Here is an 11,821-nt window from a genome sequence, read left to right as displayed (position 1 = left end):
ACTTTCCAAGCTTTTCAAAATCACCAATCAAGCTCCAATATTCACATATACACAACCTAAGCCACAATCATCATGCCCACAACATCTCAATACCCAAACATCATAGAACAATAAAATTACACTAGGGTTGAGAATCTTACCACACCCAAGGTCTAAGGAGACAAGATTAACCTTCTCCTTCAAGAGAGTTGGGTCCTATAACATCAAAGAACCCAAAATCTCAACATTTCACCCATGAAACTCGAAAATAAGGGCTGGAATTTCGAACAGCAACACGTGACTTACCTCAAGATTGATTGTATGGGTTTTGTAGAGCTCTCCGCGGTGAACGCGTGGCCGCAAACGGAGTGGCAATCGGAGCTCTAGATTAAAAGTTATGGTGGTTTGAAGATCAAGTGAGAGATAGAAGGTTGAGAGAGTGTTCTTCCCCCATTTCCTCTCTTTTTCAGCGTGTGTGTGTGGCTAATGAGGAGAGAGAGTGCTGAAAACTAGGGTGTTGGTTTAGTTATGTTGGGCCAAGGGCCCACTTTGGATCCGGTTGGCCCGGTTTGGCTCGTTCGGTCCAATCTTGGTCCGAATTCTATAAAATTGGTACCAAAATTCTCGTCTCAGTCTCCTCTATCATATTTAGCCACAAAAACCACATTTTGGGCTTTCTAGAATAAATTCTCATTTATGGGTTAATTAGTCGTTAATTAACCGGGTTTTACAAAGGTCGTGACCAGCTTATCCCAAGAGTCCAGGCTATCTTTAAGTCGTGAGTCCAACCATGTTGTAGCTCTGTCTCTCACAGAAAAGGGGAAAAGCATGAGCTTGTAGACTTCAGGATCTACTCCATTGGTCTTAACAGTATCGCAGAGCTGCAAAAATTCAGTTAAGAATTGAAAAGGATCTTCTGATGGAAGTCCATGAAACTTGCAATTCTGTTGCATCAGAGAAACTAATTGAGGCTTTAGCTCAAAATTATTTGCTTCAATGGCAGGGATTGAGATGCTTCTTCCATGGAAGTTAGAATTTGGTGCAGTAAAGTCACCAAGCATCTTCCTTGCACCTCCACCATTGTTATTGGTTTCGGCCATCTCTACTTCTTTTTCAAAAATTTCAGTAAAGTCCTCTTCAAAGTGTTGTGTTTTATCTTCTCTTAGCTTCCTCTTTAGAGTCCTTTCAGGTTCCGGATCAGCTTCAACAAAAATGTTCTTATACTTGCTCCTGCTCATGTGAAAAAAAGAAGAGGAATCCTCTATGTCACAGTATAGAGATTCATTTATGTGAGTAGAAGAAGATAAGAATAGGAGAAGGAGAAGAGAAGAATTCAAACACAGAGAGGAAGAGAGGGTTCGAATCATGAGTAAAAGAGAAGTGTTAGTAGATAAATAAATAGAAAGAGAAGAAAAGAAGAGAATTTTAATTTTAATTTTAAGAAAAGGAAATTATTTTATTTTTATTTTAATTTTAAGTTAGAATTCGAAATTAGAGGAAGAAATGAAATTAAAATTAAAAATTAAAATAATTAGTTAATTAAAAAGAATTTTGAAAAATGGTGAGAAATTTTTGAAAATTAGAGAGAGAAAAGTAGTTAGGTAGTTTTGAAAAAGATAAGAAATAGTGGAACAAACAAAAAAATCAATTAGTTAGTTGAAAAAGATTTGAAAATCAATTTTAAAAAGATAAGAAGTTAGAAAATATTTTGAAATTAAAGTTTGAAAAAGATATGATTTGAAAAAGATATGTTTGAAAAGATATGATTGAAAAGATATAATTGAAATTTATTTTGAAAAAGATTTAATTTTTAAAATCAGAATTAATGACTTGACTCACAAGAAATCAAAAGAGATGATCTTAAAATTTAAAGTTTGAATCTTTCTTAACAAGAAAGTAACAACTTGAAATTTTTGAATCAAAACATTAATTGTTAGTATTAATTTCGAAAATTATGAAATAAAGATAAGAAAAGGATTTTTAAAATAAATTTTAAAGAAAATTTTTGAAAACATAAAAGGAAAAAGAAAAAAAAGAAAAGATTTTATTTTGAAAAAGATTTTGAAAAGATAAATTTTTGAAATTGAAATCTTGACTTGACTAACAAGAAACAACTTATTTTAAAAATTTTTGACTAAGTTAACCCAAAGATTTCGAAAATTATGAGTAAAATAAGGAAAAGATATTTTTTATTTTTTTGAATTTTTAATGAGGAGAGAGAAAAACATCTAAATGACTCAAAACATAAAAATTATGAATCAAAACACATGATGCATGCAAGAACACTTTGAATGTCAAGATGAACACCAAGAACTCTTTGAAGATCATGATGAACATCAAGATTTATTTTTGAAAAATTTTCAAGAAAAAAAAATATGCAAGACACCAAACTTAGAAATTTTTCATGCTTAGACACTATGAATGCAAAAATGCATATGAAAAATAACAAAAGACACAAAACAAGAAAATATGAAGATCAAACAAGAAGACTTACCAAGAACAACTTTAAGATCATGAAGAACACCATGCATGAATTTTTCGAAAAAATGCATAAATTTTAAAAACATGCAATTGACACCAAACTAAAAAATTGACACTAGATTCAAACAAGAAACACAGTATTTTTTGTTTTTATGATTTTATTATTTTTTTTGGATTTTTCGAAAATTATATATTTTTTGAAAAACGAAAAAGAAGAAAAAATTTTGAAAGATTTTTGAAAACTTTTTGAAAAGAAAATTACCTAATCTGAGCAACAAGATAAACCGTCAGTTGTCCAAACTCAAACAATCCCCGGCAATGGCACCAAAAACTTGGTGCACGAAATTGTGATCTCAATGGCACCAACAACTTGGTATGCACAATTGTAATATCACTCTTCTTCACAACTTCGCACAACTAACTAGCAAGTGCACTGGGTCTTCCAAGTAATAAACCTTACGTGAGTAAGGGTCGATCCCACGGAGATTGTTGGTATGAAGCAAGCTATGGTCATCTTGTAAATCTCAGTCAGGCGGATTCTAACGGTTATAATGGTTTTCAAAAATATAAAAATAAATAAAACATAAAATAGAGATAGAGATATGATGATTGGATTTTTGATGGTATAGAATTTCACAAATGAATTCTCGTTGCAAGTATAGTTTCTAAACCAATCAATAATCTTTTCATACAAAAAGTTGTTTGTCACTAGTACAAACCCCTAAATTTATAAACCGAAGTATTGAACCTCGGGTCGTTCTCCCTAGGAATTACAATAAAGTGTCTTGTTATTGGTTGTGAGTTATTTTGGGGTGTTTGAGATTTTAGACAAGAAATATAAATGGCAAAGGAAATCAACTAACAACTAACAAAGCTCTTGGCAAGATATGAGTACTAGAAGTCCTATCCTAGTTATCCTCCTCAATTGTGATAACAAATTGTTCATTGCTCCCACTTAGTTAACCTCTAACCATGGAGGAAAGTCAAGTGGATGAATCAATTTGATTTCTCAAGTCCTAATCAACTCCTAAAGGAAAGACTAGCTTTAGAGGCATTCAAATCAATTAGCAACTTCTAATTATCAATCAACAAAGGAATTAGATAACTCAAGAGTCACTAATTACTATACCTAGGCCAAGAGGAACAAAACCTACACTAAAATCTAACCAAGCATTTCATCAAACACTTGGAAGGCACAAAATAAAGGCAAAGCAAATTGACAACAAGAATGAAATCTAACAACAATTATTGAAAGGAATTAACAACAACAATTAAAAGAAACACATTTATTATGAATTATCTTTATTGAATTGAAAGAGAGTAGAAGGAACAATACTAGATCTACAACGAAATACAAGAACAACATAAAGGAAATTACAACAAAAGAATAGAAGAAGAATGAATGTAACTACAAGGAATTGAAGAGTAGAAGTAGAAGAATGCATGAATTAAAACCTAGATCTAAGAACTAAACCTAATCCTAATCCTAATTCTAGAGAGAAGAGAGAGCTTCTCTCTCTAGAAACTACTTCTAACTAATCCTAATGTGTAAAAAATGAATAGAATCTCCCTTTGCTCTTCAATCCTTGGCTTTAAATAGCATTTTTGGCGCCAAAGTTGGTTGGGATTGGGCCCCACAACCCTTCTGAATTTGCTGGCCACGTTTTTATTAAAAAATCATAAACCAACACCGATGCGTACGCGCACAGCATGCGTACGCGTCCATGGGGTAATTCGCAGGGTGCGCGCGCGCGTCCATGGGCGAGTTCAACCTCTTTGACTTTTCATGATTTCTCCACTTTGCATGCTTTCCTCTTCACTCCTTCGATCCATTCCTAGCCTTTTCAATCTGAAATCACTAACAAACATATCAAGGCATCTAGTGGAATCAAAGGTGAATAAAAAACCATCAAATTAAAGGTCTAAAAGCATGTTTTCACATCTAAGCACAAATAAGGAGATAATCACAAAACTATGTTAATTTATAGGTTAAATGCGAGAAAAGGTCATTAAAATACTCTAAATTCAATACAAGATAAACCCTAAAAATGGGGTTTATCAAGATACTTATGTAATTCATTGGTGGGAATTCCAGATAACTGCATGAAGATACTGTGTTCCTTCTAAATCTCTGCTTTCCTACTGCTTTCATCCAATCATTCTTACTCCTTTCTATGGCAAGCTGTATGTAGGGCATCACCGTTGTCAATGGCTACTTCCCATCCTCTCAGTGAAAATGGTCCAAATGCGCTGTCACAGCACGGCTAATCATCTGTCGGTTCTCGATCATGTCGGAATAGGATCCATTGATCCTTTTGCATCTGTCACTATGCCCAACACTTGTGAGTTTGAAGCTCGTCCCAGTCATCCCATCCCAGATCCTACTCGGAATACCACAGACAAGGTTTAGACTTTTCGGATCTCAAGAATGCTACCAATGGATTCTAGCTTATACCACGAAGAATCTGTTCTCACAGAATGGGAGGCTCGGTTTTCAGGCGAGATAACCATTCGTCGTGGGTCAGTAATCCAAGAGATACACACTCTAGCTTTCGCAGGTAGAACGAAAGTGTTTGTCAGGCACGCGTTCATAAGTGAGAATGGTGATGAGTGTCACGGATCATCACATTCATCAGGTTGAAGTGCGAATGAATATATTAGAATAAGAATAAGCATGAATTGAATAGAAAATAGTAGTAATTGCATTAATACTCGAGGAACAGTGGAACTCCACACCCTTAATCTATGGTGTGCAGAAACTCCACCGTTAAAAATACATAAGAACAAGGTCCAGGCATGGCCGAGAGGCCAGCCTCCAAAACGTGATCAAAGGATCAAAAGATAATCTAAAGATTATCTAAGGATATTCCAAAGATTGTCTAATACAATAGTACAAAGTTCTATTTATACTAGACTAGTTACTAGGGTTTACAGAAATAAGTCTAAGTGCAGAAATCCACTTTCAGGGCCCACTTGGTGTGTGCTTGGGCTGAGCTTGAGCTTTACACGTACAAAGACTTCTCTTGGAGTTAAACGCCAAGTTGTAACGTATTTTTGGCGTTTAACTCTGGTTTGTGACGTGTTTCTGGCGTTTTACTCCAGAATGCAGTATGGAACTGGCGTTGAATGCCAATTTGCATCATCTAAACTCGAATAAAGTATGGAATATTATATATTACTGGAAAGCCCTGGATGTCTAATTTCCAACGCAATTGAGAGCGCACCATTTGGAGTTCTGTATCTCCATAAAATCTATTTCGAGTGCAGGGAGGTCAGAATCCAACAACATCAGCAGTCCTTTGTCAGCCTCCTATCAGATTTTTGCTCAGGTCCCTCAATTTTAGCCAGAAAATACCTGAAATCACAGAAAAACATACAAACTCATAGTAAAGTCTAGAAATGTGACTTTTGCATAAAAACTAATAAAAACATCCCTAAAAGTAGCTAGATCCTACTAAAAACTACCTAAAAACAATGCCAAAAAGCGTATAAAATATCCGCTCATCAGTTTGCTCGTTGGTGATGAAATGGGGAATTTGGGAAAAAATGGGGAAATCGTGCTTCTGAGCTTTGGACGCGGGAAGTGGATGCGGGCAAGTGTTTTTATTGATAAAAATCGACGGCATATTTGTCGATTTTAATTTAATAAAATCAACACCCTAACCGTCTATTTTATACATTAAATCTACACCGTTCATTTAATTTTAGAAAGCAATCTAAACCGTTTAAATTTATCGACGGTAATTGTTGTCGATATTTTAACTAATAAAATAGACGCCGTTTTTGTAAATTTTAAAATAAAAGTATTTTAAACCCCAGGTTCGTCGACAATGTGACGATAGGCTAATGCATCATAAAATTATCGACGACCTTGCTGTCGATTTTAATATTTTATTTTTAATTATTTTTTTAGCAATATCGACAGCAATCCGTCGAAAAATATCGACGGCGGAAATAACCGTCGATATTTGGTGTCGAAAAAACGCTTTTTCTAGTAGTGTCTTCTCTCCCAAGTCGACACACCCCTTTTTTTCCTCCCCCTCTTCCAGCTATAGTGTGATCCCCCTTCTTGTTCAATGACACTAGCAGTAGCAGGAGTGCGCCTCCCCTCCCCGCCCTCTTTTTTCCTTCTTCCTCCCTCCCCATTTATGCGATGCGATTGCAACGTAAAGTAGACCACGTAAATCACAACTTGCCTTATGGCTTAACTTCTTTACCACTAGCTGCTTTTCTGTTCTTGTTTCACATTTCAAGAGGTGTCTTCCGGACAGAAATCTCTAGTAAATTTTAAAAAGAATGGCATATTGGTTAAAAAGTCTAACTACATTATAAGGATTTTACTCATTTGTGACGATTTTTTTTCTGTTTGTGGCAGTTTTAAATCCCCATAAAAAGGATCGTGGCAGTTTCAAAATCTTCCAAATTAAATTTTGAGGAGCCACGAGCTCCATTGTGGCAGTTTTCTATCCCTTTTGTGGGCGGTTCTGTACTGATTTTTTTTGGTAGTTCTTAGTTAATGTTTGTGGCAGTTTAGAACTTCCACAAAAGGATTTTCCAATTTTTGAAAAGAGGAATGTATTGTGGGGGTTTCAATCTCCACAAACCTATCACTATTATTTTAAAACAATTAATCTGGATACTAGAATTACATTATTACACTAATCAATTATCATTTAAAATGAATTTTTAAATAAGACACATTAGATTTTATTGGGTTAAATTATTATACCACCAACTATGTTGCTTATATTGCATTGGTTTTCACAGAACAACACATGATTGCATTAGAATGTTGCCAAAGTTGCTTCAAGATTGCATCACCAGCAGTTGACTCAACCCTAAAAAGCCCCGAACCAGTATGGACACTAAGAAAATTTTATGCTGCTGGATTAGACACATGGATTTAAAATACAACTTTCTAATTCCAATGGATTAGGCAACAATTAATCTCAAAATCATCTATTAAGAGTCAATGATACCTGTAGCTTTGGCTGATCTATCTTGCCAAAGTAAGAGCCTCCGGTGAACCAGGGAGAGACTTTAGTCCCAGTTGAATACTGAGCCTAGACGAAGCAATTGCCATTGCAACCCTCTAAACATACCCCACAACACTAACGCACATACTGGTGAGTCATGGTAGCTACATTGTCACGCAAATGATTCTCAAAGGTGAATTGAAATGCAATGGTAAGGACTGATATAAGAAACAATCACATCTTATTAGTCAACACAGGATGATGCATGCTAACTCAAGATTACTTTCTGGAACTCAAATCAAGATATCAAATTATCATAAAACTATGCAAGAAAAATATTGTCACTGAACTGTTTTAGGATCCAATGGTATGACACAAAATCCAAAAGGGAGTAAAAAAGCATCATCAACAGATGATTCATCAATAGGTGCAAATACGAATTGAGCACAATCCCCAATTGTATTTTCATCAACCCTGCTACAATGCTACAAATCAAATTGCATAATAGAAAGTTAAAAAAATCACTTACATAAAACACATACAAAAGAAAGAACAAAAAATGTAAATTGCCTATGTTATATTATAGGAAAAAAAGCTTGACCCTTTTTCCAAACTATACCTCCAAGAACTGTGTGCATAAATTAAAATAAGAAGTAAATTAACATATAAAAAACTATATTATATTATAGGAATACTAATTAAGATTAATATTATTAGAATAAATTTAAAGTAGTACCTCTTCATGCTCAATAGTATTAAACAAGCAAAGTCGGATTGATTAGTGTCTTATAGACGCGAAAAAAGCAAGCTTTCAGCCTGTTTATATTGCAGCTCAAACAAATATCATAATTCATAACAAGTAATTCAAAGGTACTAATATTATATCTATTTTTTTTCTGAGTAAAATGTGTAGCATCTTTGATATGAAATAGTTAACTAAATAATATTATAAATTCTAAACATATCTCGAACTAAATTTTGTCAATGAAATCTTAAAATATCAATGGTAGCAATCATCCAATCCAATGAAAACATTATTATGATATTATTATATTATCAATTCATCTATTTAGTTAGGATTTTTATTTGTAAAAACCTAATTAATTAACTAAATCTCCTAAATATGTATTATATTTATTTATCATAGAACCAACAGCACTATCATATGGTTTCAATGGTTCCTCTTCAACCAAAGCCTCAATATGGTTAAGCAAACCTTACTTGTACCTTGGAATCTAATTTGAGATCAGATTGAAGACCCTTCCACATTCAGTTAGTTTGCTTTCTTCGGTTGTCTCTTGTACTCAATCCAGTCAATTCCTAAAATATATAATAAAACATATAAGTTGTTAAGACTTTATGAATTAATTTATGCAAAAATAACATTTTGAATTGGTATTTACTTGGTCACTCTTATGCGCATCGACTATGTTTTCATCGAAAAATGTCAACGAAGATATGTTAATTTCATTGCTTTAAACCATCTATAGCAATTGATGTTTCCTTGAAGAAAAAGTGAATCTCAGATTAACAAATTCAACTCAAATAACAAAAGTAAAATTAAGAAAACTATGGTGAAGAGGATATACAGTTGTTTTGACGTCATTATTTTGGTTAAGCTTTCTCTAGCCTGAGTTTTGTTACAAAAATTGCATCATACATACATACACACACACACACACATACATACATACATACATACATACATACATACATACAACAACAACAACAACAACAACAACAACAACAACAACAACAACAACAAAGTCTTGTCCTACTAGGTGGGGTCAGCTACATAGATCAAACGACGCTATTGAGCTCTATCATGTATCATGTCTACAGAGAGATTGTTTACATGTAGATCTCATTTGACCACCTCATAGATGGTCTTCCTAGGTCTTCCTTTGCCTTTCACTCCTTGTCCATCTTCCATCTCATCTACCCTCCTAATTGGGTGCTCTATCGGTCTTCTTCTCACATGTCCAAACTACTTGAGATGCGATTCTACCATCTTTTCCACAATAGGTGGTACTCCAACTCTCTCTCTCTTATATCTTCGTTCCTTATTCTATCTAATCGCGTATGTCCACTGATCCATATCAACATCTTCATCTCTACCACACTTAACTTATGTTCATGCTTCCCTTTGGCCACCCAACACTCTGTACCATAAAAGCATAGCCAATTTGATAGTAGTGTGATTGAATTTACCTTTAAGTTTTAAAGGCACTTTTTTGTCACATATAAAACCAGACGCACTCTGCCATTTTGACCAACCTGCTTGAATACTATGATTTACATTCTGTTCAATCTCTCTATTATCCTATATGATGCACCCAAGATACTTAAAACTTTTAACTTTTGTAGGATGTTTTCTCCAATTTTCACTTCTGTATTAGGGTTTTCCCTACGGCGGCCAAACTTACATTCCATATATTCCGTCTTGCTACGGCTTATGCGCAAACTATACACTTCTAGAGCTTCTCTCCATAAATTCAACTTCTTATTTAGGTCTTCTCTTGACTCTCCCATAAGGACGATATCATCGGCAAAAAGCATGCACTATGACACAGGCTCTTGGATATGCTCTGAGTACTTCCAAGACTAATATGATAAGGTATAGACTTAAGGATGATCCCTGGTGTAATCCTATACCAATAGGAAATTCCTCTGTCACACCACTTTGAGTCGTCACACTAGTTGTAGCCCCATCATACATGTCTTTAATTGCACAAATATATGCGATTCTTACTCTCTTCGTTTCCAAAACCTCCCATAAGACCTCCATTTGCTCCCTATTGTACACTTTTTCCAAATCAATAAATACCATATATAGATCCCTTTTATTAATACGATACCTCTCCATCATCCTTCTTAATAGGTATATTACTTCAGTGGTGGATCTGCCTGGCATAAAACTAAATTAGTTCTTTGTTACTTGTGTCTCTTGTCTCAGCCCCTGTTCTATCACCATTTCCCATAACTTCATGCTATGGCTCATGAGCTTGATCTCTCTATAGTTTGTGCAACTTTTTATATCCCTCTTATCCTTATAGATAGGTACCAAAGTGCTCTTTTTTCACTCATCTGGCATCTTCTTTGACCTTAAAATCACATTAAAAAGCTTAGTTAACCAACTGATGCCTTTCTCTCCAAGACCCTTTTAGACTTTGATCAGAATATTACAGGGTCCAACTGCCCTGCCATTTTTCATCCACTTTAGAGCTTCTTTTACCTCAAAGTCTTGAATCCTTCAATAGTAGTCAAAGTTTTAATCTTCTTCCCTCGTGCATAACTGACCAAGGCTCGGAAGAGTCTTCTATCCTTCATTAAATAACTCGTAAAAGTAGCTCTTTCACCTTTCATTGATCTTCTCCTCTTGAGCCAAAATCTCTCTATCTTTATCCTTTATACACTTAACCTAATCCAAGTTACTCGCTCTTTTTTCACGGCTCTTTGTGATTCTATATATACCTTTTTCTCCTTCCTTCGTGCCTAATGACTGGTAGAGACCCTCATATACTCTTGTTCTTACTTCACTTACAACCACTTTTGTCTTTTTCTTAGCCGCATTATATTTTTTCCAATTATCTGCATTACGACACAAAGACCACTCCTCAAAGCACTCCTTTTTTTGTCTTTATCTTTTCTTGTATACTCGCATTCCACCACCAGGACTCCTTAAGTCATATATGGTGCACGAAATCTTAATCCCAATTATCAAAATCAAAATTTCTTATGATCTCGTACCACTAACCAGCAAGTGCACTAGGTCGTCCAAGTAATACCTTACGTGAGTAAGGGTCGATCCCACGGAGATTATTGGTTTGAAGCAAGCTATGTTTATTTTATTAATCTTAATCAGGATGCCAATAAGGTTATTTGGATTTAATTGTAAGAAGTAAAAGTGTTTGGAATAAGTAATTGTTACTTTATTTATGGAGAATATGTTGGGATTTTGGAGATGCTTTGTCCTCTGACTTCAACTCTTCCTTGAAATCCTTTTCCACATGCAAGGCTCCTTCCATGGCAAGCTGTATGTAGGGTGTCACCATTGTCAGTGGCTACCTCCCATCCTCTCAGTGAAAATGGTCCAGATGCTCTGTCACAGCACGGCTAATTAGCTGTTGATTCTCGATCATGTTGGAATAGGATCCATTGATCCTTTTGCGTTTGTCATCACGCCCAGCAATCGCGAGTTTGAAGCTCGTCACAGCCATTCAATCTTTGAATCCTACTCAGAATACCACAGACAAGGTTTAGACTTTCCGAATCCTCAAGAGTGGCCGCCATCAATTCTAGCTTATACCACGAAGATTCTGATTAAGGAATCTAAGAGAAGCTCATTCAATGTGATGTAGAACGGAGGTGGTTGTCAGGCACAC

At 35.0% G+C, this 11,821-nt stretch overlaps 1 long non-coding RNA gene across 1 annotated transcript; it reads right to left on the bottom strand.

Annotated features, from left to right (window-relative positions):
- Nucleotides 1-7,449: 7,449 nt before the first annotated feature.
- On the bottom strand, nucleotides 7,450-8,252 carry LOC127748385 (uncharacterized). Its single transcript, XR_008010483.1, has 3 exons — nucleotides 8,173-8,252; nucleotides 7,787-7,921; nucleotides 7,450-7,600 (listed from the first exon to the last, which is right to left on the bottom strand). It is a non-coding gene; the product is annotated as an uncharacterized LOC127748385 (long non-coding RNA).
- Nucleotides 8,253-11,821: the final 3,569 nt, after the last annotated feature.

The sequence above is a fragment of the Arachis duranensis genome, chromosome 6 (assembly GCF_000817695.3).
Source record: "Arachis duranensis cultivar V14167 chromosome 6, aradu.V14167.gnm2.J7QH, whole genome shotgun sequence".
Lineage (NCBI taxonomy): Eukaryota > Viridiplantae > Streptophyta > Magnoliopsida > Fabales > Fabaceae > Arachis > Arachis duranensis.
This window is presented reverse-complemented; position numbering and strand designations above follow the sequence as displayed.